Source organism: Nelumbo nucifera, chromosome 1 (assembly GCF_055504915.1).
Source record: "Nelumbo nucifera cultivar China Antique chromosome 1, China Antique-T2T, whole genome shotgun sequence".
NCBI lineage: Eukaryota > Viridiplantae > Streptophyta > Magnoliopsida > Proteales > Nelumbonaceae > Nelumbo > Nelumbo nucifera.
Window position 1 is genome coordinate 27,620,635 of NC_142649.1, and position 25,565 is coordinate 27,646,199.

General features: G+C 38.0%; 1 long non-coding RNA gene across 5 annotated transcripts in view; it reads right to left on the bottom strand.

Moving 5' to 3' along the window:
* Positions 1 to 23,179, bottom strand: part of LOC104609661 (uncharacterized) — a 51,518-nt gene extending 28,339 nt beyond the window's left edge. For 4 of the 5 annotated variants that reach the window (XR_016081439.1, XR_016081438.1, XR_016081436.1 and 1 more), the window contains exon 1: positions 23,138 to 23,179. This is a non-coding gene — a long non-coding RNA (uncharacterized LOC104609661). The remainder of the gene's footprint in view (positions 1 to 23,137) is intronic. The other variant, XR_016081437.1, reaches the window with a different exon arrangement.
* Positions 23,180 to 25,565: the final 2,386 nt, after the last annotated feature.

The following is a 25,565-nucleotide window of genomic DNA, read 5'->3' on the forward strand; positions in this document are numbered from 1 at the left end:
ATTTTTTATCCCCAAAATACTCTCTAGCATTTTATTCATTATTCATTGTTGAAATAATTTAGTTATTTGTGTTAGGGTCTGTTTGGCTAGTTAAAGCTTTTTTTATTTCCTGTTATTGTACTTCACTTGCAGCAGGGGCATAGAAGTATTTTCCCTTCTTATTTCTGTCGTCCTATATAATAAAATAGAAGCTGGCGCCGCCAGCACTGTTCCATTGCCAAACCTTTTCTTCTTCCTTTCTTTCTTCTTCTCTTCTCTACTTCCTCATATTTCAATTAGATTTATTGCCAAGACTCATTATTAGTAACACTCTTAATATATACTTTATTAGAAACATAGCTTCCAATTCCCAGAAAACTTTTTTTATCAATATGATACCCTTGAAATTTGCCAATATCTTTTTACAAAGAAAAAGAAAATTTTATTTAAAGAATTCTATTGTTGCATTCTTACCTTTCACTACAAGAAAAATGGCCTATGCTGGCAGTTGCAAAAACACCAGATTAGCCTTTTAAACCACTAGATAGACCTGAGCCAGTGGTTTAACAGCCTCCAGTTTTGGCTGTGCTGGCCTAACTCACTGCCAGCCTAGAGACAAAAAACCACCACCTTAGGATCCCAGTCCAACTACCTTATTGCCGGCGGTTCTAATAGAAACACTGGCTTAGGGAGACACAACCAGCAGTTCTGATCTTCAAATGTGGCGGCTAGAATTGTTGGGATGGATTATGTAAGACTAAGAATATAGGGTTAAGCTGGCGATCATGATCGTCAACATAGGCTAACTATATTAAAAAATATTTTTTACTAGCGGTAGATGAGTACTAGCATGGGTCAAACTTATTTAATTTTTTTACTGCTAAATCTTTCAATTGCTTTTGTATATAATAGACAACCAAATCCGCATGGTTCTTGGTGTCTTATGGTTATCCCTCTTCCCCTAGCCCTCCTTTGCAAAATTTCCAGCCTCCAAAATTCTTTCCACCTTCAAGTTTTGGGCATGAAAAGTAAGCACAATAGAACAAATGGCATTACAATATTTTTCTGGTAAAAACAAATGGATGATACTCATGCAAGAGACAAATGCTTTTCATAAGCGTTATGACACCACCAGCACAAGTATGGAAATCAACCATCCAAAATGCTCAATCAAACAATGTAAAGACCAACTCATTGCAAGGAGGGGGAGGGAGAGAACACAGAGAAGCAACTCAATCATCAATGATGATTGACCCGTGAACTGGAACCCATTGATGATTGACCCGTGAACAAGTCACACTGCTCATCTTCTAGACAACACAAAGAGAAGCAATAAAAATCCATGAAAAGGAAAAAAAAAAAAAGAGTAAACTTATATATAGTAGCAAACAGGGAACGACTGCAAGTTATTATAATGCATTATAGGCTGAAAATTTAGGAAAACAAGAAGAGAAAATGATATGGTCAAGTTTTCATATTCAAACTCTATCTCCATGTCTCCATGTGTTTATCAGAGAGAGAGAGAGAGAGAGCTTAGGAATTAGTAGTTGGCTATTGTTTTCCTAGTACAAAATCTAAAAGGCAGTATCTTCAATAATGAATATTATACTAGAATGTCAAACATGAAAAATCATGCACCCTAAAAAAAAGAAGAGAATGTGCATACCAGGTAGATCCTGTTAGTGTACTTCGAACCTTGATCTTACTCCCTTCTCTCTGTTATGAAATGAAATCCTAAATAAAAATTAAGAACCAAAACTTCGAGGTAAGAGATGGGCAAAAAACTTACTTAGCTTGATACCCCAATTTGTTTCTTAGTGTCCTTTCTTCCCCTAAGTCTAGTTTGCATAGATTAGGGTGAAGAAATTGAACAATGGTGTTAGAGAGGCAGAGGGAGTATAGGGTTCAATGGAGAAAGTTTCAGGGAGAGCAAAAGGAGCAGAGAAAGGAGAGAGAGAGAGAGAGAGAGAGAGAGAGAGAGAGAGAGGAGCAGTCCAATCAGAGCGCAAGAGGAAGAGATGGAGTCTGGCTCAGGAAAGAAATAGTGAGCAGAGAAGAGAATGGTGAAGGAGGTAGAAGAAATATAGGGTTTCATGGAGCAAATGTGAGAGAAAATAAGAGAGAGACTAGCACAGTCCAAATCGTGCAAAGAGAGTGAGAGGAAGCGAGATGAGGAGAGAGGGAGAGGGAGAGAGAGTGGGAGAGTGGTATTCATAAGCAAATTCGTGGTAAAGCTCACATGCCACTTCTATTGTATTTTTCCATTATTTATGTTTTATTCTATACCGACATTATATCCATTAGTATAGTTCTTCACCTATGGTCTATTTTTAGTTGATAACATAGGTCTATTTTTCATCAGTAAATGTATACTTACACCGACAGATAAAAAGGCAAAGTCATCGGTGTATGTATGCTCATGCTTATAGGGACAGATTTTACTGTCTGTGTGTGAAAACCTGTAATGAGCTTAAACCTTCTATGCAACAAGGAAAAATGCCAAAAGGAGTAACTAAGAAATGCAGCAAATTAAAAAGAAATAACAAGGAGATAAATTGGAAATTCTTTAATAAAGCAAGTTTTACTAAATAGTAAATACAAACACAAACATAATAACATATGTTATCAAATAATGCAAGGGGATTTTCCATCTAACAGGTAGATGGACACATCTAATAGAATTTTGACATGGAGCTCCTGTAAACAAAGGACAAGCAGAAATATCTACTGTCTAGAACTTTAGTGGAACAACTGGAGATGTGCATGCATACAAAGCTTAACCAGCTCACAGGATTAGTACTGCAAATGGTATCCATTTATCTGAATTTAAATTTAAATATGATCCAACTAAGGCAATCTGAATATGATCCACTTATGATTAGATTTATGCTTAAATCTAAAAAGAAAATGGATCTACCCCAATCCAATCTGATCCAAAATTATTTACTCATTCAGTTTTATGCTTAATATATCTATACAAAGTTTATATAAATTAATTAGAAAAATTGGTTTGAATGTTGTATATTTACTAAAGAGTCACTGAGTCATAGGTCCAAGTCTCACAAAAGTTATTTTCAAGTCATTTTGTTCAATATATACAATATCAAATTCATGTTTAGTCTTCTTTTATTAATAATGTATAATATTCAGATCATTTTTTGTTCCATGTATTAATGAATTCAATAACAGAATCTAATCTGAGTCCAATCTAAATCCAAATGGATAAGATCAATTCAAATTCAAGCTTTCATGAATCAAAATTGCCTTGTTGGTGCCACTGAGAAAAGTTCCAATGCGGTCAGTAGGGAGCCTGATAGTAGTCTCGAAAAGGAGGTGGAAAAATCTGGATCTGCCTCATTCAAGGTAGTGGCTAGAAAAGATGTAGAAGTTGGTAAAAGATTGGGTTTGTTTTTTTGGGGAGATGAGGAATTTCACTTAAAAGATTTTGAAGAGTATGAGAGGAAGAAGAGGGAAGAAAGCTCAAAAAAAGGGTTAACTGGAAGATGGAAATGGAATGAAGACGGCGACAATCAAAAGGAGTTACTTGATGGAGAAGATTAGATTATCTTTTCTGTTTGTACCTTTTTTCTGGTTTTCAGTTTGTCCTTTTGTTTGGGTCTAGGTGCTGGTGCCGAAGGAGTTAGCCTTGCTGTGCTTGTCTGGTTTTATTTGGTGTAAGAAGGGTCTAAGTCAGTTCTTCTCTCTGGTGATTTCTTATCACCTTCCTATGTATTTCTTTTTATTTTAATGAATTTCTCTTTACTTTTCAAAAAAAAATTGGATCTAGGTATATCATGTACAAGATCAAAGATAGCTAAAACAATGCAGCTGCAATCTTTGTTGCATCCTCAGAATTCAGCAAATGCTATACTGTGAGCCAGGAGAGCTGGTTCTAATTCAGGTAGGTTAATAGTCTACTTGATTGAGATATCTGAAATCCTTTCCAACACTCATGTTTGGATTCCTAAGACTAATGCTGTTACCAAAAACTCAGCTAAGGCAGGTGCAGGAAGAAACACTTTTGTTTAGTAACAGCTCTATACCCATCTAGATTTTTCTGTTTTGCAGGGGGGCCTGCTATTTTATCAAGAAGGTTGACTTTTCAGACTTCAAAACTGAACAATGTTATGTTTTCCTAGCTGACAAGTGACAGTTTCACAAGATCTGGTGTAACAAATCAAGGGTGTATTTGGGAAATGCCTGGTCCTGGGGCTCTGTTGTAATTTCCTATTATAATTTTTATGTTGTTAATTTGCTCAGCTTGTGGCTGAATTGATTGGCCCTACTGTCTAGCCTGGACAGTTTTGGGTTTTCTCATGAAAATCAATAAAATACCTTGTTATTTATCAAAAAATGTACAATTTTACGAGTTTTCAACCTGGGTAGGGCTGTCAATGGACTAGGCCTCGACTCTTTGTGGGCGACCTAATAGCCCATTATCCCCTGCCTATTCAAACCAAAATCCCTATTTCTTCGTATCAAAAGTTCCCAACGTTATCATGAGCACCATGAGCAAAAGCATACCTGAATGCATAGGTATGCCAATGAGACAGGTTCAGAATGGTTCTGTTTAACCCAAACTGGGTTTAACCATACCTGTCTCATTCCATGTAAAGCTGGTAGGGTCAGTGTTGGTGCAAGGTGGGGTGAGATGAAAGTTGAAAACCTTGAATAATAAGAATAAAAGACAAAAATATTTGTTATCTAATAAAAAACCTTGAAATGCATATGACATGGAAACCTTGAAATCCTCATCCGACCCAAACCCATTAAGAAAAATTTATCTTCATATTTTGTCTAAGCTTTCTTCTCTATTTTGGTTTTCCATCAGTCAAACTATTTTTTTTCTGGTTTTCTTTTCCTTTCTCTCACTTTCTTCACAACCAAACACAATATTAGTGAATAATATTGACTCTCATAATATTTCTTTCTGAAAGAACCAAGGAAAGTTTTAGATAGTATAGGAAATGATTGGAGTATAACAATGCAGGTAGTACCAAAATACTGTGGATGTTCACCAAAATTGGCCTTCCTAATCCCCAACCACTCCCCCTAGGAAGAGAAAATTTTAAGAATAAAAACAAAAGTAATACCAGTAGCAACTACTAATTCTGCTACTATTTATCTGTTCGGTGAATAGGGCCAAGAATTCTCTTACAGTCCATGTGCAAAGATCAATGTTTTGCTGAACTCGACTGGGCATAGAACCAGAAAAGACCATAGTTCTTGGTTAAGTCGGCAATTCGGCCACAGAATTCCTGATTTTCCTAATTTTCATTAAATAGAAAAGGGGTTCACTTGTATTGAACCTTGTTCAGTGCCCAGATTCATCCCATTTTCAAAACATTGATAAAAATAAAAATAGGAAAAAAGTTGCTTTGACAAATAGCTGTATGTTCATTGGATTTATTGAAGTATATCTATGAACAACATAGGATGAAGGTAGGCCTGAAAAAAGATTTAATTCAAATTGGTATACCTAAAAATTATCCATTACTATTTGGATTCAAATTGAATCTTATCTGTTTGATTCAAATACTTGGATCAAAATGGAATATTATATACCATTAACTAATTAAAATAAAATGATCAAAATATTTTATATTATTAATAAATAAACTAGTAAATATACAAAACATCATTATATCAGATTGGATTGGAATGGGCCTCATGCTTTTTTCTAATTATATATGGGTCAAATTTGGATGGCCTTAAAGTTGTGTTTGGTTTGACAGAAAATAAGAGGAAAAAAAAGTTGAGGGAAAGTTCTCAAGTAAATGACAACACTAGAAAATCTTGGAAGATTTCTAGGTTCCTTTCAATTTCTTCAGTAAATGACCTCATTAGCAAATCTGCTCCTTACAGTCTTATACACATGCGCAGATCATGTGTCCCTTATGGAGGTTCCCAAGTTTAAATCAATTGCTTCCTATTAGCTTTGCCAATTTCATTCTATCTATTATTGTTTTACCTTAGCTGCTTTTGTACCATATTTAGTGATCAATTGAATGATATCCAAGCAGGATCAGAAAGATGGACTAATATAGAACTCAGTAACTCTTTCAAGATTATATAATTTATGTGAGAAGGGAGTGCTTATTTATCACTGCTGAGGTTAGTAATGGTGCTGTAGTCTGGTGCCCTAAATTTAGAAGACATTTATTTATTGAGAGTTGGAGTGTGTGGAGCTGCAGGTTAAGCTTCAAGAGGTGGAAATTGATCCATCGTCATCAGATGTCAAATGGTGGAAAGAGTGTAAAAATGGGATATTTACAGTAAAATCTATGTATAATGCTTTAATGAGGAACCAAATGGAAGCTGATGCAATTAGAGGCGTTTGGGGGAAACCTGTCCCCCCAAGAGTTGAAGCTTTTGCATGGCTGATTTCAAGGTGCTGCATTCTTACACAGGACATGTTGAAGAAAAGAGGCTATCAATTCCGAAACAGATGTGTGCTATGTTTTGCTGAAGAGGAGAATGTTATGCACTTTATGGTTCAATGCAATTTTGTGAAAAGGATCTGGTTCTTCTTCTTCAAGCTCTTTAAGGTGACTGGATGGGCACCAGTGGACTCTGCTGGAATCTTTGGTGACTGGCCGAGAGTTTTTGGAAGTACTAAATAAAAAATAATCTGGAGCTGCATTCCATTTTCTGTCTGCTGGGAGGTTTGGGGGGAGAGAAACAAGAGGATCTTTGAAGGGAGAATGAAAAGCTTGGAAGAAGTAGAGGCGGCAATCTCTTCATTATCTGTTGGCCAGGTGTTGGTACTTCCAGAATTTGAAGGACTAAAGAAAGAAGATTTTGGTTCTGGCTTTTGGCACACTTTGAATGTTTAAGATTTTTGGCTTGGTTCATGTTCTCTGTTTTTTGTTTTATGAGACTTATTTTATGCTTGTTGTTTTGTTGGGGTGATTCCTGGTTACCTATGTTAGATGTATCTTTTATTCACATTAATAAAATTTCCCTTTTTATTTATCTTCAAAAAAAATAATAAAAATTGACAATGATTATATACTAAAATAGGAAAATTAGAAAACCATGTTACCAAGTTTATGGTAGGGAAGCTCCAAATGAACATGAAGCTTTTCAATATATTCCCAGAAAGGTATTTTTTTTATTTGCACTAGAAAGGTAATAATTTCCAGCACATTGCAGATTGGTCATTCCTTAAGATTCTCAATGGAGTGAAAAATTATTAACAAGTTCAATTCATCAATCTATAGAAATCATTCTTGAGGAATAAAATGTCGTCAATGATCTTTTTTTTGGTGAGGGATAAAAGGCATTGTAGAATATTTTCTAACAGTGTGTTGTCTGCTAACCTAACAAATAGGAGCAGGTTTTTTTCCTAGGCCTCCTACAGCTATTGCCACTGGTGCAAGTGGGTATTACTATGGATTTATTGAAGGATTGCTAATATCAACAAGCACAAATTTTATATGTTTGTGGCAAACAGGGTATGCACTCATTTTGTTCTTTTCATGCCATGATGGAGATGTCACCATAGACAGGTACTTCAAAAGAAACATTTCAGTCTTTGTTTTCTTTTTATTATAAATAAATATTTTAGCAGCTGCCCACAAGAAACATAATATTCATGCCTAAATTCTGGCAAGAACCTTAAATGCGTTGAAACCTCAAGTTTAAAGATGATACAAGTGAAGAACCATTTACCATTCATAGTTTAAAATAACTATTAATACACCTAGATAGGGCCATCAACAACCTGCTTATTTACACTAAACAAAGAAAGTATTGAATAGATTGATATAGTATCAGGATGGTAGATCATTATTTTTTTTGGATAGGAGGATAGTATATCAGATGTTGTGACATTTGAAAAGCCTTCTTGTGGTGCCCATCCCCAATTAAGCAACTCAAGGATAGGTCTGTAACCTAATGATTGACCTAACCAGGTCAGTTAAGTCAATCTTCTCAGCTAATCAAGGTACGACTCAGCTGAGATTTCCAGTTTAATTCGACTTTATGCATAGTCCTGACCCTGAATGGATAGGTTCTAAATTTTAGCAGGTTAAGTAGGAGAACGATTGCTAATTTAATCAGTATGTCTGTAGATTATGTTTTACCAAAAAAAATGTCAAGGATTATGGATACTTATCATGAGCAATAAATACATTAAACCTGAACCTGACCAATGGTCACATATCCCCTATTCTGAGATAATTAAAAAACAAAGTAAAGCTTCTATAAATTCTGCATCTCACCCAAACTCATGGGTACATTCACATTGAGGTTGTTAGAATGGAGGTCATGGTCCTTTAAAGGAAGTAGTTGACAAAAAACTTATGAAAGCTGTTTGAGGAATAAGGGGAAGGAAATGGACTGCTGTTCCAGCAGTAGGGTCTCAAGTGGAATCATTCTAGCCTGGAAGTAAGAAGAAATATCGGGTCTGGAGATTGATAAAGGTGAATTCTCAATCTCTTTTTTGTTCACCGGTATTAAAGATGGATTCAGTTGGATTTTAACTGGAGTGTATGGCCCCAACTCTCCCTCCAATAGAGGAAGGTTTTGGGAAGAACTGGGCTCTTTGCATGAGAATGAAGATATCCCATGGTGTTTAGCAAGAGATTTCAACATAACCAGATTTAGTCAAGAACATTCCAATGGTAGAGCCCAAACCAGAAGTATGAGGAATTTTTCTAATTTCGTATCCAAACACAATCTCTGTGATCTCCCCCTCAATAATAGGCTCTTACCTGGTCAAATATGAAAGAAAACTCCATAATCTGCAGACTTGACAGATTTCTGCTATCTCAGGACTGGATGGAGAGATTAAGAACCCTGCCCACGATGCACATCAGGTCACTAGCTTATTTTGCTGAACACTGAAAGGATCATCAAGGGAAAGCCCCCATTTAGATTGGAAAAACTTTGGCTGTCTCACAAAGACTTTAACAAGAAGGTTGCTGCTTGGTGGGAAGAATGCAAAGTAGAGGGCTGGGCTGGATTCAGACCATCACAGAAATTAAAATACCTAAAGAGAAATCTAAAATCTTGGGGAAGAGAGGAATTAAGATACCCATGAAGGAGAGAAGAAAAGAATTCTCACAGAGTTAGAGGAGATAGATAGTAGAGAGCAAAATGGCACCTTAGATGATTTAAGCAGAGGTAGAAGGGCTGATTTGAGAAAGGTATGGGAGAAGATGATTAGAAGAGAAGAAATCTATTAGAAACAAAGATCGATAGTGAGTTGGCTGAAAGAAGGAGACAACAACACTTTATTCTTCCACACTTACGCTTCGGGAAGGTGTAGAAAAAAATTCATCTCTAAGCTCAAAGTGGACCACAGGGAAGTGGAGAATCCCGATGAAACTAAGGAAGCCTTTCTCTCCTACTTCAAAAGCCTGTACACAAAGGACAATAACAACAGGTTTACCTTGAACAGATGGGAGGGTACGATTCTATCAGCTGACAAGAGAGTATGGTTGGAAAGAAGCTTTGAAGTGGAAGAAGTTGAAGAGGCAGTCTTTAGTATGGATGGAGATAGGGCTCCTAGGCCTGATGGCTTCCCCTTTTTTTTCTTCCAGAAGTGTTGGGATATTGTAAAAATAAATATGATGAAGTTTTTCAGGGACTTCCACTCTTCTACCATTATTAATAAAGGTTTAAACTCAACCTTTCTTTGTCTCATTCCAAAGAAAGGGGGAGTCTTGGAGGGCAAAGACTTTAGACCAATAAGTTTGATAGGAAGAATTTATAAAATTTTGGCTAAGGTGTTGGCAAGAAGACTAAAGAAATCCTAGGAGACCTAATTTCCCCAAATCAATTTGCATCGTAAAAGGAAGACAAATTGTGGACAGCATTCTGATAGCAAATGAATGTGTGGAAGACGGGAAAGTTTCTGGAAAACCAGGGGTCCTAGTCAAACTAAATCTTGAAAAGGCTTATGAAAAAGTAGATTGGGATTGCATTTTAGACTGCTTGAAGATAAGAGGCTTTGGTAGGAAATGGATCAGGTGGATCAAAGGTTGTATTGGTTCTTCATGGTTTTTAGTGCTGCTTAATGGAAAACCAAATGGCTATTTCAAGGCTAGCAGGGGTCTCAGACAAGATTGCCCGCTCTCCCCCTTTCTCTTTGTTGTAAGGCTTATTTAATTGTTACTTTATAGTTTTTGTTAGTAGGATGACTTCTTAAGATACTGTCAGTTAGGTACTTGTCTTTTTTTCTTATTAGTTTGGTTCTAAGGTGTGCCTCCAGGGGCATACTTGTAATTTCTATTTTTTTATTAAGTTAATATAAATAGAGAACTGGCGGCAGCCAGTAGTATCTTTTTCCTTCTCAATCGTATCTCCCTCTTCTTCTCTTTCTCTCTCTCTCTCTCGTCTCCCACTCTCCATGAATGATTACATGGTATCAGAGCAGATTTTCTGGGCTGTAAAAGACCTACGATCCCTCCTGTTTTGAGCAAGGTTTCCTTCTTTAAATTCTTGGACGTGGAAGACAGAGAAACCCTAGTAGGTTATTGGCGGAAACCCTAGCAGATTTCTGGCGGCACTTCCTGTGTTTTTTCCTTGGTCGTAATACCAAGGAAACCCTAGTTGGAGAAGGGCGATGCTGATAGAGACTCTCTTCCTTCTCTGTTCGATGCTGTGAAGTTGATTTCAGGTTGGCACCTTCGTACAGGTGCTGGACAGGTGTGTTCTTGTTTTTTGTCTTCTTTGGCCAATGGTATGAAGGGCTTATTCCTTGGTTATATATACTTGTTTGGATGTTGAACTGATTACCGGGCTGGTTTAATGACTGAACCATCTCAGAGTTGATTTCAGCAGTGTCTTGTTCTCTTCCTCACATCCTAGAAGTAAATTCCTTGAGGGTTGGTATTCTATTTGTGGCTGCTGTGTAGTTGTGTGGTGTTGGACTGGTTTCCAGCAGTATCCTATGGCGAGTTATGAATCAACCTCATCGGGGGTTGCACCAACCCGCAGCACAGCTGGTATGGGAGGTGAAAACATGATTTTTCCCATGCCAAACACCCCTTTAAATGGTATGAACTACCTGGAGTGGGATAAAAGTGTAAAACTCTATGTAACGACAAGGGGTAAAGCTGGTTACATTAATGGAAGGGTGAAAGAACTCAAGGGTGAGATAGTTGAACATGATAGGTGGGACCAAGAAAACAGTATGGTGATGTCTTGGCTCCTCGTAGCCATTGAACCTGTTGTGAAGAACTTTATGTGGGCAGACACCGCTAGTGAGATCTGGGAACAGGCCAAAACTACCTATTCTGAGCAAAGGCATTATGCCAAGGTTTACCAGTTACAAGCTGAATCTTCAACCTGTAAACAGGGAAACCGTAGTTTGTCTTCATATTATTCAGCCCTTACCTCCATATGGAAAGAATTGGATCATTGTCAGGCTATAGAGTGGAAACATGATGATGATGCTAAGGCCTAAAGGAAGCTGGTCTCTCAGCAACGTGTGTTTGCCTTCTTGTTGGGACTGAACCCTGCATATGAACCGTTGAGGGTTCAGATCCTAGGAAGCAAAGAGTTGCCGACGATTCACGAGGTATACTCCCTTGTTCAATCAGAAGAAAGCAGGCAGAGTGTGATGGTTACAGCTGAGGGGGAGCAACAAGTTGCTTTGGCTGCAATGAATAATAACTCCACGGGGAAGAAAAGTGACACTAAGAAGACTGATGATAAAGATAAGTTGTTCTGTACCCACTGTCGGGATTCACGGCATACACATGACACTTGTTGGGACATCCACGGGAAACCCAAGTGGGCAGTGAAGAATCAAGAACAGGGTAAAAGTCAAGGTCAGAAGAAGGTGAACACAGCACAGACTACAACACATGTGGCAACCCAAGAAACTCAGGTTGCCAGTAGTACCCGGGACCACCCGAATAAGTCTGACCCCAAGGAAGAGATAATGAATTCCTTCATAGAGCACCTAGAATCTTATGGTAGGGCTTTGCGACAAATGGACAGCTCAGTCACTGGTACTCCCTCTACTTCATTTGCATCTACTTCAGGTAATACGGCTTCTGCATTCCATGTCACTCCCACGGATTCCCCTTGGATCATTGACTCAGGGGCCTCCAACCACATGACCGGTAAGCCGAACTTGTTTCAGACTTACATCCTTTTGTCAGGAAGGGATAGAGTGAGACTTGCAGATGGTTCTTTTTCCTCCATTGCAAGCCAATGATCAATATCTCTTCCACATGGCCTTAACCTGAATTGTGTATTGCATGTCCCTCAATTTCCTATAAATTTGCTTTCAATTAGTAGCATTACAAGCCCTTTAAACTGTAGTGTAACCTTTTTTGCTGACTCGTGTGTTTTTCAGGACCTAACTTCTGGGAGGACGATTGGTATAGGGAGCCTAGTGGATGGTCTCTACATTCTCGACAACAAAGCTGGTCTCTCGGTGTCATCCTCAGAGTCACATAGTCAGTCAACTAAGAGTCAAATTTTTTTGTGGCATAGTCATTTAGGTCATGTTTCTTTCGAAATAATAAAGTCTTTGTTTCCGGTTTTATTTAAGTCATGTTCAGTATCAGAGTTCCAGTGCCAAATGTGTCAGTTGAACAAACAATGTAGAACAACTTTTCACTCAAGTAATAAAAGATCAAATGTTCCTTTTTATGTTGTGTATTCTGATGTATGGGGGCCTACCAATGTAATCTTTGAGGGCGATATAAGTACTTTATCACATTGATTGATGATTACTCTCACTATACATGGGTAATTCCTATGCATAGTAGAGACGAAGTTCCAAAGATTGTGAAAGACTTCCAAAGGATGGTATTTATGCAGTTCCATGTTGAAATACAGATCTTCCAATCCGACAATGCAAAAGAATACTTCCATGGGGAGCTCAATGAGTTCTTTGTCTCCCACGGATCTATTCATAGGAGCTCATGCGCCAAAACACCACAACAAAATGGTGTTGCCGAAAGAAAAAATAGACACCTCCTTGAGGTAGCTCACGGGATGATGCTACATATGAATGTTCCAAAAAGGTTTTGGGTGGATGCTATACTTGCAGCTGCTTATGTCATCAATCGCATGCCCTCCAAAGTGCTGAACTACATGGCCCCTCATCAGTTATTGTACCCTCAGTCTCCTTTATTTTCCATTCCCATGAGAGTCTTTGGTTGTCGTGCCTTTGTCCATGATTTGTCTCCATCTCGAGGTAAGTTAGACCCTCGGTCCATTCCTTGTGTGTCTTTATAGGGTATCCCTCCTTTCAAAAAGGGTATCAGTGCTTTGATCCCGTTAGTCATAAGTTTTTTGTGTCTATGGATGTGTCCTTCTTTGAGTCTGAGCCATTCTTCCTTACTTCTCCTCAGGGGAAGAGTAGCAGTGTGGAAGAGGAGAAGCAGGTTCAGGTATCTCTTCCTTCTATTCCGAACCTTGCTCCCTTTTGTGTCTTCCAACGTACACGCCGTAGAGATTAGCGATGTGATAGAGATGTGGAGCAGCCAAACACTGAGCAACCGATACCGTTAGACTCCCAGGAGGTAAGTCCACTCCCTAACCCTACTCCTACTGTGGATGACCTTGACATTCCTATTGCTCAACGAAAGGGAGTCAGGTCATGCACTACCAAACACCCCATTACCCATTTTGTCTCCTATGATCACATTTCCCCCTCATACCGAGCCTTCCTATCTGCAGTTGATTGCATCCCTGTTCCAAGAAATGTTGCAGAAGCCTTAAAATACCCTGAATGGACAGATGCCATGATGGAGGAGATTAATGCTCTTCACAAAAATCAAACTTGGGAATTGGTGGACCTTCCAAAGGGGAAAGACCCTGTGGGGTGTAAATGGGTGTTCACGGTTAAGCACAAGGCAAACGGAACAGTTGAAAGGTACAAATCAAGATTAGTAGCCAAAGGGTACACACAAGTATACGGGGTTGACTATGATGAGACTTTTGCTCCAGTAGCTAAGATGAACTCAATTAGGGTTCTCTTGTCCTTAGCTGCTAATTTTGACTGGGAATTGCATCAACTGGACATAAAGAATGCTTTTCTGAATGGTGACTTAGAGGAAGAAGTATACATGGTTCAACCCCCTGGATTCTATGCCAAGGGAAGTGAAAATAAGGTGTGCAAGCTGCGAAAGTCTTTTTATGGCTTAAAACAGTCTCCCAGAGCCTGGTTCAGTAAGTTTCACATGGCGGTTCAACAGATGGGCTTCAAACAATGTCAGTCTGATCATACACTCTTTATGAAGAGATGTCAGGAACAAGTTGTTGTATTGATAGTGTATGTGGATGATATCATCATTACAGGAAGTTGGAGCTCAGAGATACAAAAATTGAAACAATTCCTTGCATCTAAATTTGAAGTGAAATATCTAGGTCCCCTAAAGTATTTCCTTGGGATTGAAGTTGCCCGCTCAGAAAAGGGTATCTTTATCTCTCAAAGGAAATACACCCTTGATCTATTACAGGATACAGGAAAATTAGGTGCAAGGCCGGCAGATACTCCCATGAATGTTGACCACAAGTTAGGTGACTGTGTTGGTGAACCTCTGAAAGATGTGAAACAGTTCCAAAGGTTAGTGGGAAAGCTGATTTATTTGTCCATGACCCGTCCAGACATTGCCTATTCTGTTGGGGTCCTAAGCCAGTTCATGCACTCTCCTAAGAAACCACACATGGAGGCAGCAGAGAGAGTTCTTAGATACTTGAAGAAATATCCCGGAACAGGTCTACTATTCAGTAAACACAATTACCTAAAGGTGGAAGTCTTTACAGATGTTGATTAGGCAGGAGCTGTGGATGACAGAAAGTCCGCAAGTAGGTATTGCAACATTTGTGGGAGGAAATCTAGTGACCTGGAAGAGCTATGGCACATGGGAGGAAATCAAGCGCTGAAGCTGAATATAGAGCTATGGCACATGGGGTGGCTGAAGTCCTTTGGCTAAAGAATCTTCTAGGGGAGCTTGGAGTTGTTACTCATAGTCCTATGTCTCTTTACTGTAACAACAAGGCTGCAATAAACATCGCCAGCAACCCTGTCCTACATGAGAGGACCAAGCACATTGAGGTGGACAAACACTTCACAAGGGAAAAATTGGAAAAAAGGGAGATTTGCATCCCTTATGTTAACTCCAAGGAACAACTTTCTGATGTCCTCACAAAGGGGCTTCTATACTCGCGGCACAATGAGTTATGTGACAAGTTGGGCATGATAGACATATTCAGCCCAACTTGAGGGGGAGTGTTGTAAGGCTTATTTAATTGTTACTTTATAGTTGTTGTTAGTAGGTTGACTTCTTAAGATACTGTCAGTTAGGTACTTGTCTTTTTTTCTTATTAGTTTGGTTCTAGGGTGTGCCGCCAAGGGCATACTTGTAATTTCTATTTTTTATTAAGTTAATATAAATAGAGAACTGGCGGCAGCCAGTAGTAATTTTTTCTTTCTCAATCGTATCTCCCTCTTCTTCTCTTTCTCTCTCTCTCTCTCTCTTCTCCCACTCTCCATGAATGATTACACTCTTCACCTTGGTAATGGACATTTTTAATTAATTATCTTTTTGATAAGGCCAATCTTCTTTGTTGGGATGTAAAGTGGAGAATCTTCCTATTTCCTATCTAGGGATGCCTCTTGGAGGAAATCCAAAAACTTTCAATTTTTGGGATGTAAAGTGAAGAAATGCCATCTTTCAAAAGGGATAAGGCTTACCCTCTTAAAGGCCTCTTTAGAAAATCTGCTAATCTATTTCCTTTCAGTCTTCCATATTATGACCAAAGTCAGAAATTAGATTGAGAAGCTTCAAAGGAATTTTTTTTGGGAAGGAGATGGGGATAGAAGAAGCCATTTAGTCAGTTGAGATCAAGTTTGCAAACCCAAATTTCTTGGGTAAATGGCTTTGGAGGTTTCCTAAAGAATCCAATGCTTTATAGACAGCTGTCATTTCAAGCAAATACAGGTCAAACACAAATGGGTGGGATAGAAATCTCCATTTGAACAAGCGAAAGTCAACAAATCCTTGGAAAGTGGGAAACAGTTCAAAAATAAAATTCTGGACAGACCTCTGGTGGGGAGAATCTACCCTTGCTGCCTCTTTTCCCAGACTTTTCAACCTCACCCTAGACCAAGAAGTCACTATCTCTTCCTACCTCCCAGACCAAACTGTTGAAAACACTCTGAACCTTTCTCTTAGAAGACATCTAAGGGACTTGGAGATCTCTGATTTAACTGCTATATTTCAGACCCTTAAAGAAGCCTACACTCCCCCTCCTCCTCTAATACCTGAGTCTGGACCCTCCACCCAAACGGCATTTTTTTCTTCTACTTCTTTGTTCAAGGCCCTGACTACAGGTGAGCAACATTCCTCCTCAAGAAGTTTTGCGGCAGCCACATCCCATAAAGAGTATGTTTCTTTGTCTAGGAAGCTTGTCTTCAGAGACTAAACACTTGTGACCTCACACAGAAGAAGTATTTGGCATAGTTTTCAAGGCGACGCCTAGGCTATTAAGACCAAGTATACAGCCTTTTTTTCTTTATGCCATAAGGGTTTTTTTGGTTCAATTGGAGAGGGAGGAGAACTAAAGACTTCAAACCCTGGCCCGACTCCATCGCACCTCATCTCCAACGGGTAAGTTCTTCTAATCTTCTTCTTCTTATTTCTTCTTTTCCAGATTTAAGACATTTTTTCTTTTTTTTTTTTGAAAAAACAGGGGCTCTGCCAGAGTCCTCCCTCTTCTTCTTCTTTCTCTTTTCCAGATTTCAGTCAAATCAGTCCTGAGTTCTCTCTTCTCAGCTCAGACATTTTTTTCGAAAAAACAGGGGCTCCGCCCCTATACTCCTCAGTCCTCCCTTTCTCAACCCATCATCATCATGAGTCCATTTGTTTTGCTTTTTTTTTTTTTTTTTGAAAAAACAGGGGCTCCGCCCTATTCTCCTCTCTCACTGATTCAGTCATTGTTCTCACTTCTCACTTCAGTTTTTAACAGCCGAAACCTATCATTAATATATATGAATATGATTATATCGTTGAAATCTATAGATTTTATATTTATAGATTCCATCGCCTAGGCGTTGCCTAGCGCCCCATGGTTGCCTAGCCGCCTTGACAACTATGTTTGCATTTTATGTTTGAGTGAAGGTGAATCAGAAGATCACATTCTTCTTCACTATAAGTTACTCAAAACATATGGTTTCATTTCTTGAGAATGGCAGGTTACAACTAGGTTATATCAGAGCACATTCTGGATTTCTTGCATCAGTGGCAAGGAATAGGCCTAAGCAAAAGGGTTAATTTATTGGCAATCTGTGCTGCATGTAGTAATGTGGGGAATTTGGGATGAAAGAAACAAATGCCTATTTGATAATAAATTCAGGCCCCTCAAAGAGTTAATTTCAGATATCACCTACCTGTGACCTCTACACTCTCAGTGAGATGCTCACTCCTTTCTATTCCTCCCTCATCCTCAACAAGCAATATTGAAGCAGCCATCTGTTCTCAGTGATGGAGTTGTGACCCTAAACTTTGATGGAAGTGCTTTAGATAATCCTCGCTTAGCTGGAATTGGAGGCATAGTAAGGGATGAAAGGGGTAACATATGATGGACTTTCAGTGGTCCAAATCAGACTGGCTGATTCCACAAAGGCTGAAGTGATGGCTACACTCACAGGAATCAGAATAGTAAAAAATTTGGGAATTCAGAACTTAAACATTGCAGGTGACTCAGCAAATACTATAAAATGGTTAAGGGACAAGGAAGGGGGACCTTGGAGACTGAGCCATTTTTTTGGCAGAGGCTAGGGACTCCTTGGACTGTTTAAACACAAGATTAGTTTGGATTCCCAGGGAACTAAATCATATAGCAGATGGTTTATCCAAATGTGGGGTGTATTTGGATTACTTGTATAGTGACAAGCTTCCTCCCCTGTTTTGTACATCTTCTCATGTACTTCTTCTTTCTTTATTGAAATTTGGTTAAATTTCCCTAAAAAAAAGCTTTAATTGATGATCACCCACCAAAGCACAACCGTTGGAAATGTTAAAAATACAAAAGCCAAACAAGTAAAGCACACAAATAGACCAGGTATACTTTGAACCCTAATTAGATATTTCCAAATTTGAAAATCTCACTCTTCTAACTGCCAATCAGGAAAAAAAATCTCATTCTCCTAACTCTACACTTTTGGGCAATTTAATTGCTAAGCTGTCATCATGTAGAGGTAGTTTTTCCTTTATAGAGTCAAGCTATGTCTGAGCTTGGAAACAAATTCCACAATAGGCATCAGGTCTAGACCTGGGTTTCAAGATTTGTGGTATCTGTATTTGTTTGTCTATCTAACAAATCATGCTCTTTTGCTCTGTAAACTACACTCAGGAGGCTTGCATCATTCCCTTCTCATTGTGGAACGAATGAAGCTGCTAGATGATGTCTTTCCTCCAACCAACTTTTCCTCCAATCAATTGAAGCAAACTCTTCTCTCAATTGAATTGATTACTGGTGATGTAAAACGCCTCAACCAGTTTCTTTCTGCTTGAATAAAAACCTCCCCAATCAACCTTATTCATTCTAACAAGAATCAAAACCCTAAACCCTTCAGTTAAAAACTTTTCTTCCAATCAATTGAAGTAAATTCTTCTCTCAATTGAATTGATGACTGGTGATGTAAAACGCCTCAACCAGTTTCTTTTGCTTGAATAAAAAAACCTCCCCAATCAACCTTATCCATTCTAACAAGAATCAAAACCCTAAACCCTTCAGTTAAAAACTAAGCAAAAAAGAGGAAGAGAAGAAACTCAAAACAGGAAAGGAACAGGAATTTACTGTAAAATGCAAGAATTGGTGTTTTGTGTCAAAGTCAAAGATGAAGGGAAATATTAGCGGCCCCCACTTTGAACTGATTTTGTATTCTACATTTCAACTATTTCATTGTTCTAGACCAATTTGAGTTTGGTTTACGACTGGTTAAACATAAAAACCGCCACCTCCATTTTTTATTTTAGCTTAGTTTAGTTCATAGCTTACCATCATGTTAAAACTGTTGCCATAGCTACATCTAGGCCAACACTTTTTGTGGCTGCTGGCTCTAAACCACTGGCCTAGCCCTTTTTCTTGTAGTGTTTATGCTGAGAGCAAACTCAGCTACAAAATTCCTCATATTTTCTTAAAAATTTCCTGATATTTTCAGTTATGAAGAACAAAATTTCCTTGAAACTGAAATTGCAAAATCCAAACCTTAATTAGGTTTTTAGCCAGTCTGTGTACTCAATTGGTTCCATAAGCCAAGAAAGAGAAGGGGTTAATAAACATATGGCTACACTAAGGATCACTGGAACGGGTACCGGTGGAAAAGGAAAACTGGATAGCTCATAGGGTCATCACCATGGTTGTAAGTAAGCTATGGGCATTGGCATTGCATTGGTGCTTTTTAATGCATGATTAGGGTTATGTGAAGGTTGTCATCTATATTTTAGAGACCAGACAGTTTTTGGATAACAGCTACTCTCGTTGCCCACGTTATTGCTCAAAGGGCAATTTTTTTTTTGTAGCTGATAATTGCTGGTGGTATTCACCATCATCTTAGTTGGAACAGCTAATCTGTAATATTTTTATTTGATTAGTGTTTCTCTGGTTTATCTTTCAAAAATAAGGGAGCTTGTGGATTCTTTTTCCCTTTTTTCTAGAGGGGATAAGACTTCAGGACATGATGCTTTTTGTCTTTGGTTTTATACTTCTGGACAGAGATTTGGCCCAATTGAAGGATTTTTGAGTTTTATTGTGGGAAAGGATTTGTACTTAATGGTGCATGGGGAATTTTTGGTTGTGATCATAGTCATATTTCTCTCTTCCTAGACATTGTATGGCCTTTTACTTATATAATTTGTATACTTTTCATTTGTTCTTGTTTTAAACTTTTAATATAGTATCCTTCATGGATCAAAATATGTGGAGGCAAAACCTGGTTTTCACAAGTCCATATGAACCCAGCCAATTACTGTGGCTTTAATCAACCTAATACATTATTATTTATTAATCATACAGATCCCACATGGTATTTAGAAGATTCAATCAACCATGACTTGAGTGGACTCCAAGGACTTTTTATCTTTAAAGATCAAAGAGTTACTGCACGTTGTTCTCTATAAGTACCCACTCAATATTCTATTGTGAATAAGCAATGAAATAAAAAATAAAATGCTTCAGTGTTACTGTTTGATATTTTTAATGCCAAGCCCATGAAGGTGCAGATATTTTGCTTCAAGGCATCAATTCCTATCTAGTGGTGACTCTGTTTGGCTGTATATTTTCTTCATTTTCCTTTCTCTAACGAGATGTAACTAACTGCATTAGCCAAAACAAAACACTGTGCATGAGGGTGTATGTTAAACAGTTTTTGTATGCCCTTAGCTTCAATCCGATTTGATGTACTTTTGTTATTTAGTGGAAATAAATAAAGTGCATGTTTGATTCATGTTGTTTGGTTTAATTCTGTGTAAGACCCTAAAACTGGACACTTATAGAGGCTCGTGTTAGTTTTAAATATTCACAGCCGTTGGATAAAACTGGGGAGATTTATCTTGCCAAGGCTGACACTGGTGTGCCACCAAGTGTTGGGATGGCCTGTCTCAGCCACCAGGGTAGGACCCGAGGCACATGCAGTGTGGGATTGCTTGAATCCTTGAACCGAACCAGATTTCCAGTGTTGCCCTGGACCTTGGAGACAGATGGGCAAAACTGGAAAGTTACACCTGACCCCTAGACTCGATTATGACATTTCACTAGGTGTCGGATCGGGCTGTCTTTGATATGCCAATCAGTGAGATCCTTAGATGGGGATCAAAACCTGGGTATGTTGGGACAGTCTGAGAATTCATCTGAGTGGATGATCATAGTGACAGGATCAGCCCCTTTGTCAGACAAAGGGTAATGATCGGGAATGCACTCTCCCTGATGGAAACCAAGCTGCCGGCAGTTGATTTCAATCATTGGAATTTTGTTTTGCAAAATTAATATATTTATATATATATATATATATATGTACGGTTTCAAATTGTTTGCAAATGGTTTTAATTCCTGGGATCCATGTGAGTGGAGAGTGCAGCACTGTTCCTTGCAGCCGAGGGAGAGGTCCTCTCTTGTTGGGCAGTGCTTGATCATTAAGGGCTGAGAGGTTAAGTGTAAGACCATTTAGGGTAGTACCTGATGGGCTAATCTTGCACCTGCCCACAGTCTCTGGGTTTTTATAAGATGGCTTGGCCCAGGGACCACTTAATGTAAGTGTTGGGCCCATAGGGTCCATATGATGGGCTCAAGGGTTTGCTGAGTCTTTCAGTGAAATCGGATGGGCCTTGTACTAAAGGCTGGGCTGAACCCATGTGGCTGGTGTGTAGATCAATGCTTGGGTCCCACGCCATACAAAGAAGCCCAACTGGGCAGCAGATTGGAAACTAGTTAAACACTGAACATCTAATGGGCCAAAAGCCCATTTCGAGCTGGGCTGATATGATCACCCATCTATGGGGCGAATCTGAGATTAATGTTAGTAAAAGGATTGGGTCTTTAACCCTATCCACTCTTGGAGACCAAATTCAAATTAGATTTGAATCTGGTAACCTCCTGATAAGATCAGGAGTAAGCTAACTTTATCTGCAGATAGGATTAAGATAATCCCCTATCCAAATACTGATTTGGATTGGGATAACTCCTCATTAGGAGTTTTCTTAATCAAGAAGAAAGGAGGAGAAACCCTAAGAGAGAAATATCAGATTTCGAACCACCCTTTTGATAACAAGGGATACCTCCTGCGAATTGAGATTAGATCACATTCATACTCCAGAGAGAAAGAAAAGCAGTTCAGCCTTTTCGCCCTTGGAGTTCTCCTCCTGCCGCCGCCATCTACCTCTGCAAGATTCGATCTTTGCAGAAATAAGAAGTCAAGAAATCTGTTCTTGACATCAGTCTTGCAAGAAAGACTGAAAAGATTCAGTGTTTAGTGTTTTCAGAGGGTTCTTGCGAAGGATCCTGTGTGTAGGATGCACCCTGCTGGTTCTGTTCCATCCACAGCTGTGTCATCTTCAGCAGGAACGGATCTTGGTGCATTCTTTGGGCGTGAACACCAACTTTAGGAGATACTGCTTCTCCGGATCAGGTATATTCCTCCCTTTTATCTTTTGGTACAGATCTGGTTTGATTATGGTTCAAATAGGATCCTTGAATATTGTATTCTAAATCTAGGGAATATGATTCCCAGTTGGGAGAAGGTAGGAAATTTTTGAAATTCGCCCCACCCATTCCGCAACCTTTATGGCGTCCATTAGATGGATCCTACCATTCTTTCAGTGTACTCATGCAGCCCAATACCCTAACAAAAGCATTCATCTTTTGCTACATAAAAATGCCCTCTTCATAGCTGATTTGGTAAGACATCTGCCAATACTGTACCCATTGCCCTTCAGATCCATCTAATTAACCACTACCGAAAATGATTCAAAAATTCCTTAATTTCATTGAGATAATGAAGTATTTATCTTGATTCTAGAACAATATTGTACTAATTTGCAGTTAATTTCAAATCTACAATAATCCTCTAGTTCCTCGTTTCGCTAATCTATCATTCATTCTAGCAGTATTAATCAGTATTAATGATAGACCCACCAGAATTTTGACCTTCCCCTCTATCCTTTACACCTATTTTTCATGCAAGCACTATTTTTTATTGATATTTTTCATGCATGCACAATTATTTGTTCAAAAAAGAAAATCCGTGTAACAGCCTTAATTTCTTCTTTATTTACACCTTCTAATGAATCCAATTTATCCTACTAAATTTCAGATCATTTTCTCTTTAAATACTCAAGGCATTTTAGCTATCATGTTTATATTTGGTCAGACCCATGGCAACCTTTTCTTGAACCATTTTCCCAGATATACTTTCCTTGATTTTTGTCAACATTTAAAATTCACATTCTAGCCTCTTTTCTCTTCTTTTTCTTTAAGCAGCACTGTCCAGCCTGTGTTATTTGCTGATTTTATGGCATTCACAATCAGATCACTTAAGACTTATTTGTCCATCACTAAAGACATTCATATAAAAATAAGAAGCTTATTAACACTTGTAACCAAGGCTTTACAAGACAAGTAAATTATGGAGGAATGGACATTTGGAGCTCAAACCCAACACTTATTAGTAAACAAGAAACATTACAGAAGACTTGGTGCTTGATGAAGGTCTATCATGGACTGGTCCAAGTGAAGGGGGTCTTATTGGCTTGCATTGAAACACATGGTTTCATTGTACTGAATTCGGCTCTCGGTCTTCTGCTTTAGACCTTGGACTTGTTGTGCACCATAGAAGGCAATTTGGCCCTGTGTCTCCGCAAGCTCACGTTGAGTGATGATTATTTGTTGATGTAATTGAGATATAATTGCAACAAACCCATAAACTGGGTCTCGGACCCTTGAGCCTGCCTCAAAGAACATACAATCAGCTGCCACAGCACGTTGATGGACTGGTAGTTGCTGCTCCAACCAAAGAAGAAACAAATGCCATCTATCAAAATTGATGAAATAAGCATTTCTATAAAAGATTTCAAAATGGGTTTGTAACTCTATCGAAACATTAGGTCACTATGATGAAGAGAGCATCAACTCTGAAAATGTAAACTAGTTCTTTTAAGGATCCAATTCACCTCCAATAAGTATTGGAATTGTGACTAACTAGTTAACTACAATGATAGGGACGCATTATTTCAAAATCAAATATATAGATCAAAAAAAATATTTATAAAACCATCAAAAACGAGAATATTTTCCTCTTAATCTTATATTTCCCACTAAATATATAAAAAAAAAAGAAAAATAAATCAAAAACCATTAACTCATTAATGGTTAAATATCTGCTTACCTGTAGTATCTTAGTAATGTTACTAGCTCCAAAGATTTTGTGAACACAAGCAAATCTTTCTGGATTGGTTGAAGGGAAATAAGAGGCGAGAATGCAATCATGTGAGCACCTCCTACGAAGATATTTGCAAGCTGCACAACGAGTAGAATTGGCCATTTTTAGATTCGGTAGAATCTTCAGTATATCTAAATTTTTTTATTTTCTTCCTCTTTTTATTTTTTTATATTAAGATTTGAGATTTTGAAATTGAAAAGCCTATAACGGCTACATTTAAAAACGTTTACTACAAAGGAAAAAAAAAAAAGCAAGTCTCGACTTACCTCTTCGAGACGGAAAACACGTTGAGAGAGAGAAACAGCTACATTAAAAACGTTTACTACAAACAAAAAAATCGAAAGAGAGGAAGGAAGAGTTCCAGATACATTGGCGGTGAACCAAGCGGCAGGGCGACTGGGCGAGCGCACTGGATCATCACTTGGTTAAGTAGTTTTTGGAAGGAGGAAACAGAGGACCGAAAAAATCGAGGGATGTCAACCGGTCGGGTCTGAGCCGAGTACCAATCTCGAACAGATTATTAATCGAACCAAAAATTCAAAATCATAAACCCATAACCGTCGTGGTTAATAATGGGGTCCATTTAGACCCGATAGACCCAATTATGCTGAAAATAACTTAAATTTAAAATTTTGATAAATTAGCATTAATAAAAATGATAACAAAATACTGAATTATTAATATGTTAATACATTAAATATTTTTAACTAATATTATCTAGGGGTGAGCAAAAAGAAATCGAAAAACCAAATCAAACTGATCGGTCGGTTCGGTGTTTTTAAAAAACCAAAGGTATCGGTTCAGTTTCGGTTAACCAATATAGAAAATTGGCAGTTAACTGAATCAACCGGTATACATATATTTCTATATATTTTATATATATTTATGTATATTATATATATTTTATATTTTATATATTATATATATTATAAATTAATAAATATGTATTAAATATAAATATATATATTTATATTTACAATATATGATATATTATTTATTATTTAAAATATAATATTTTATATATTTATAATTTTTTATTATATTTATATATATTTTTATAATATATATTGTAAAAAAAATTGAAAACCGACAAACCGAAGTGATGGTTAACCGATAGGCTTCGATTTGGTTTCGATTATCGGTTTTCCAAAAACCGGTAGTACCGGCTCCAAAAACCGTGAGAACCCCTAATATTATCAAATTTACCATTTTAAACTTACAATATGATAAAAAGTATAACAAATAAAAATATAATATATATTTAATGAAATAATTGATTCCAAGTATGAATTGGTTCGAGATAAACAAGAACTAGAACATACCCAATTGTTAATTGAGACAAAATTATGGAACCAAAACCATTATAGTCGGTTCGAACCAACTGACGTGTTCACTCTTCATTAGACCTGTTCATGGGTCGGGCCGGACCGGGCTTGAGTCGGGCTTTTACTCTTCATTAACAGAAATATGTTAGGCCCGAGCCCAAGCCCGGCCCGACCAACGGGCCTACAACTCGGGCCCAAGCCCGGCCCTAATAAAAAGCCCGAAGCCCGAGCCCGAGCCCGAAGCTCGACCTAATAAAAAAAATTAGAAATTTTCCCTATTCAATAATCAATATAAATCAGAATTTATTTACATTAAAAAATATATATAAATTCAAAATTTATTTATATTA